This window comes from Phascolarctos cinereus, unplaced genomic scaffold (assembly GCF_003287225.1).
Source record: "Phascolarctos cinereus isolate Bilbo 61053 unplaced genomic scaffold, phaCin_HiC Scaffold_9;HRSCAF=440, whole genome shotgun sequence".
NCBI classification, from domain to species: domain Eukaryota; kingdom Metazoa; phylum Chordata; class Mammalia; order Diprotodontia; family Phascolarctidae; genus Phascolarctos; species Phascolarctos cinereus.
Window position 1 is genome coordinate 259541139 of NW_027556402.1, and position 6156 is coordinate 259547294.

Below are 6156 nucleotides of genomic sequence, written 5' to 3' on the forward strand. Positions count from 1 at the left end.
GAAGCTAGTCACTCTTGGGCAAAGAGAAGCCACAGAGAGGGAGGAGTGTGAAACACTAGGATGATGGGAGGTTGGATGAAGGGATGGTGGAACCACAGCCAGAAAGAAGGGAGTCAGGGGAGGAGCAGACTGGGGAGAAACTCAGCTTGTGGCTCAGTTTTTGTCATCTTGATTTTGAGGCACCAGGGAGCTTCCCAGGTGGGCATGTCCCACAGGCATTTGGGGATATGGGAGGATCTGGACCTCAAAAGAACTGTCAGGGCTGCTCAGAGGGGTCAGGGGAAAAAGTGAGAGATTGCCAAGGGATAGGAGAGAGAGAGAGAGAGAGAGAGAGAGAGAGAGAGAGAGAGAGAAGAGAGAAGAGAGAGAGAGAGACAGAGAGAGAGAGAGAGACAGAGAGAGACAGAGAGAGAGAGACAGAGACAGAGAGGAGAGAGAGAGAGAGAGAGAGAGAGAGAGAGAGAGAGAGAGAGAGAGAGAGAGAGAGAGAGAGAGAGGGAGAGAAGGGGAGAGGGCTAAAGGAGGTATGTCAGGTCTGGCAGTGAGGTAGAGAAAAAGGGATGATAAGAGGTCAGGCCTGGGGGGTATAGTGGGGGTGTCTCTGAAGCCAAGGCAAGAAGGGACCCAGAGCAGAGAGAGGCCAGAAGAGCCTGGGGCTGCAGAGACGAGGGAGTTTCTTCTGGCAAATGGAGGTGGAGGCCACGGGACAGACCAGTGTTCTTTAGCCAAACCTTGGGCAAAATGAATGTCTAAATTTTCTTTTGATACCCACGCAGATCTCTGAAGCCCCAGCCAGATGGCTCCTGGCAGCTCAGGGGTCAGGGATAGAGAATCAGGCAGACGCAGGAGGGTGTTGCAGGGACAAACCAACTGAGAAAAGTCGCCTGGTAGTTATATATCTTAAGAAGGAAAGACTTCTGGTAGTCACAGTTGTGATGTTCTGTGGACTATGTTCTAACACTCCTTCTAGCTCTGATATTCCATGTTCTATGTTCTAAGGTGCCTTCTAGCTCTGCTGTTCTGTGTTCTAGGCTCTCAGCCACTCTCTGCCCCCACCAGCTTTGACATTCCATAGTCCTATAATGCTGGCCATGCCTGCTGCCCTGGTACCAGGTCCCTCAGCCTCGACCCATCATGATGAGGGGAGACAGAAGGACAGGCATGAAACTGCGCTCCCCGCACCCCACATGCCCGGGTTTTGGTCGTGAAAATAAGGCCTGGTGAGAAGGATGTGGGTTTCAGCTCCACTTGGGCTGGGTAATCACATGTCAACCCTGGATCACGTGGGACCTGGTGGAGTTTCCCACTTCCTCCTGAAACTTTTCACTGAGGGATGTTTCAATGGAGCTCTGTCTCCCCCCACCCCACTCCCATTGATGGCTGCTCTTGGCCCATAGGGCTGCCTTCCTGCTGACATGACCAGGAGGGAAGAGCTGTTTCCTCTGCCCAGGAGGATGCCTGCCTGCCTGCTTTTATCATTGTGTCCATGTGACTTTGGCCTGATTTGTTTGTACAGGACGGTTCTGTGCCTTGAGGGTCTGCTGGCCAAGGGGACGGCTGGAGTGAGGGTCATCTGACAGGTCCCCTCTGGGCGTTTGTGTGTCCTGGCTGGAAAAATGTGGCCACTGCTGCTTCCAGCTTGACCAGGGCATGGGAATCGCAGTGAAAACCTGTGATCTCCCTTCCCTTCTCTGAATTATCGAGCTGTCTTTGACATCAGGGATGCCAGGCATGCACTCTCCTTCCTCCCACCTCCCTGCAGCCACCTGGCCTGCCCTGGGACAAGGGCCCAGGTGGGAGCCCCAGCTGCCTTCTCGAAGGCATCCTTCAACAAAGGCTCTTCCTGATACCCTTTGTTATCTGTCCCTCCTCCTCACACCCTCAGGAACGGGCTCTTCTGTTTCTGTGCTGCCCTCCCCCTCCCCTTCCCTCCAGTTGAATGCAAGGTCCTTGAGGGCACTTATCATATGTAACATTTATAAAGCGCTTACTATGTGCCAGGCACTATGTGAAGTGCTTTATAATCATTGTCTCACTTAATCCTCACAACTGCGTAAGGTGCTATTACGACCCTCATTTTACAGATGAGGACACTGAGGCAAGCAGCACTTAGGTGATTTGTCCAGGGCCACAGAGCTAGTAAATGCCTGAGGCCAGAGTTGAACTCAGCTCTTCCTAACTCCTGGCCCAGTTCTCTACCCACCATGGCACTTGGTTGTCTCTAATCTGCCTGAAATCTGGGGCACCAACGGGGAACCAGCTGCCATATTCCAGCAGAGAGATGGTGAAGACCTATGTGAGAAGAGAGGAGAAAACACGTCTACGAGAAGAACTGGACCCACTGTGTCTGCCAATCTGGGACTCATGCTATGCTCTCCACTTGGGCAGTGGACGGGATGGAAGGGTGGTCTTGGTACATACTGAGGGCAGTAGCACAGAGGCCGAGAGACAGGTTATTTCCATGAACAACCTGTGGTTTCACCAGTGGGGCCCTGTTTACTGACGTGGACATCGAGCTCCGGACGGCTTGATAACCAAATAGTCATGTCGTTACGGCTGTGCTGGCGATGAGGCCGCTCCATAGTAAAGCCTGCCTTCCCTGCCTTTCTAGCTTGTTCATCTCATCGCTGACCAAGCCCAGGAGAGCCAGGGGCCCACTCCACCCAGAATCAGGCCCTCCCGGGCAATCGGAGCATCCCACAGAGGGCTCTGTTGACCGGCATTTCCTTCACAAGCTCCTGCAAGCCTTTCGGTTTCATTCTCCCCTTCTTTGCCTCTCCCCTCTACCCCAACTGTTCCGCCAACGGCTTTTACATTTGCCAAAGGTGAGATTCCTTTGCTATGCAAGAAGGGTCTGAAGAACATGGATTAGGAAGTTAAGTGCCGCCCCCGGGTTTGAATTCTGGAGGAAAGAGTTGGAATCCCAGTTCTGCTATTTGTGACTCTGGTGACCTTGGTCAAGTCATGGAGCAGACACAGGATTCAAACCCAAGTCCTCAGCCTCTTTATTTGGGCCTAGGGAAGCAGGCAGGGGGATCAGAAGTTGATTTGTCAGTGGGGGCCTTTTGGTTGTGATTTAGACAGAAAAATGCAATTCAAGAATGAGGATGTATTTATTAAGCACCGACCTTACGCCAGATACTGGATTAGGTGCCAGGAATACAAAAAGGAAAATAAGAAACAGTCCCTGCCCTCCTGGAGCTTACATTCTACGTGTAAGATGAGAAAATGGAGGCAGCTAGGTGGCGCATCGGGTAGAGCACCGGCCCTGGAGTCAGGAGGACTTGAATTCAAATCTGGCCTCAGACACTTACTAGCTGTGTGACCCTGGGCAAGTCACTTAACCCCATTGCCTAGCAAAAAACCAAACCAAAACAAAAAAAAGATGAGGAAATGCCCAGCCAACCTGTAAGCAGTCAACATATACCAGCCGGTGATGGATAAAGCGCTGTGACTTCCTTCTGGCCCCGGTCCAACCTCTGGTCCTGCAGGAAGCGTGGACGCTGCCTTGTGAGCCTCCAGCTGCTCTAGGATTCAGCATAGGGCGTGTCCGTGGCTGAAGTGCCTGGCCGAGCCCCTTCTGGACTCGCGCCCTTCGGCCCCCAGGCCCCAAGTCCTTCTGGGGCAAGGCTCCAGGGCTCGGAAGCTCATCAAGAAGGCCGCCCGAGGAAGGTGGCAGCGCCCAGTGGCAGCGCCCGTCAGCATGGCGAGGGCCCAGGACCGGGCACTCTGTAGGAAGGACGAGAAGGACGCCCGGATTGCAGACGGCCCCTGTCCCGCATCGCCCAGGGGGCCCCACTCCTCCATCCACCGCCCTCCCCAGGCGCCCCGGGGCTTTCCGGGGATTTCTTGGTCATCTCCTTGACAGGCTTCCTTCGCTCAGCAACATTTTTCCGGCTTAAAATAAAATGAAGTAGAGAATGTTTTCAGAGTAAACTGTCAAAGGCAAAGCATTTGAGGAAGGAAATCTGCGATTATTCGTTGGAGAACCATATATTTCTTGTGGTTTCCCTCCCATTATAAACACTCGGGATGGTGGACAGCGTTGGGATCCCCAAACCCGTGTGCTGGAGGCTCGCTTTTCCCCTTCGCTTTCTGGCCAGCTGGGCCTGGCTTTGCCCTCCGGGGGCGGCCTTGGCCGGCCCCCCTCGTGGGTGCAGCCCCAGCAGAGGAGACCTGCCTTCGTCTCATTCCAGGAGAGCAGGATGCCGAGGCATTATGGAAAGGAAATATTCACATTATAATTATAATTCTGTTTATTTAATTAAGTTATTAAACCAGCCTGGCCTGGGGAAACACAGAAAGCATGGGTTCAGCCTAATTGTTTTTCCCAATGTGTAATTAGGGCATTATTGAAGGAATTTGATTCAGAAAACCCGCCTGCCTGCCTTTGCCTCTGCTGAGCCCAACCTGAGCAGGGGACGGCTCTGCTCCCCCGCCACAGGCTCCCACCCTCTCTGGGGGCTGGCTTAGTTTCCCCAAAGAGGGTGTTGATAACATTCCTCCAGGCTTTCTCTCTGAAGGCCTCCCTTTCACTAGAGTTTGCTCCATTTTGGAAAGTTGGGTGTATGGGGGGAGATTTCCAACCCTTCCCCATGGCCTCCTAGGCCAATCATGCTAATGTCAGCTAAATATTTTATGATTTTGTTGATGCCCTTTAAATTGTTTCTATCACAGCCTTTTCATGATATAACTTGAACCCTTGCCCCATTAAGGCCTCCCTTGTGGCAAAGAAAAACAGTCAAGTAAAGCAAGTTGATGTGACAAGCAGGTATACAACATTCCATACCTGCTGCCCCTCACCTCTGCCGAAGGGAGGAAGGGATCATATGGGAAAAGCCAGGAGAGACCCTGGGGACCTCATCCGGTCTCTGCCACGTGGAGAATGAGTCAGTCATGCTGTTTTGGATGTTCCGTTCTCCGATCTGATCCATTTGCCAGAGGCAGAGAATGAGAGGATTTCAGAGAGGCTTGGGACTTTGCTCAGCTGCTTCCTTCCCCCTCCTTTGTGAGACAAGTTATCGTCCAGTGCCTGACGAGAGCTGAACAGATCCTACACATCAAGGAGGAGGGGATGGACCTCAGAGACCAGCAAGGCCTCAATTTACACAGGCTTGCATGGGAGAAATGAGTAAGTGATAAGTCTGGGGTTCGAATCCTCTGATGCTGCTTGGAATATGCTTTCTGATAGGCCAAGATAATGTGAGGATTTAGGACTGGGAGGGGGGACCTTAGAGTTTTACAGATGAGGAAACTGAGGCCCAGAGCGGGGGATTCCAAATTGAGATCCTGGGACTGGGACTCACCTTCATTCCCCTCCAGCTGCCTTGTATCCTTCTGCAGAGTGGTTAGTGCCCACGTGTATTAAAAGGAGCTTTGTTCCTCTGTCTGAATGACGCTCTGGTGCTGTTCTGCCCCCGTCACAGGGGCCACGTCCCTCTTCCCTGGAGGCAGGTGGGCACGGCCCCGGAGCTGCCAGGCTAAGGGGCTGGGGCTGTGCCAAGGAGGTGAAATCCTTCTTCTAGCCGAGCTAGTGAAAACATCCGGGTTGTACCCCATGGCTGGCCTGACCCCCGGCTCACTTCCTTCCCGGTTTCCAGATCTCTCCAGCCATGCAAAAAGACAAAGGGCGATATTCAGGCTCCCGTAGGACTTTGGAGGGCATTGGAGCTGCTGGACAAAGGGGAACATTCCCAATGAAAGAGACTTAGATACAGTACATGCCAGATTACAAGCAGCCATCAGAATCACCACCCGTCCATGAATACAATCATGGCTCTGGGCCAAGGTGAGGATTTGAGAGCTCCTTCTGAAGGCTCTAGTGCCCAGTGTCCATCGAGGGTGAGGGAGGCCAGAGCCCTGTTCCCCTGGGGTGCCAGCCCTCCCATCCGCCAGCCTGAAGGGGAAGAGGCTGCCCAAGGAGCTGGGCCAGGTTGGGCTGACATCCCCCCCGTGGGAAGCCGAGCTTTGTTGGGGGCCCTAAAGCTGTGTTGGAGGCTTCCGTGCCATCCAGATTGACAGCTGCCTGCTGGGCCCCTGAGTGAGCCGGGGAGGCCGGGCGCGGGGTGGGCAGGCTCTGCTGGGCTGCCCTGGCAAGGACTTACCTAACAGTCAGGGCATTGTGAGTGCAGACAGCTGTGTTTCAAGGGCAGCTGG

The 6156-nt window shown here is 53.5% G+C and overlaps 1 long non-coding RNA gene across 1 annotated transcript; it reads right to left on the reverse strand.

Moving 5' to 3' along the window:
* Positions 1-3094: 3094 nt before the first annotated feature.
* On the reverse strand, positions 3095-5641 carry LOC144455267 (uncharacterized). The gene is made up of 2 exons (XR_013483986.1): positions 5307-5641; positions 3095-3897 (listed from the first exon to the last, which is right to left on the reverse strand). It is a non-coding gene; the product is annotated as an uncharacterized LOC144455267 (long non-coding RNA).
* Positions 5642-6156: the final 515 nt, after the last annotated feature.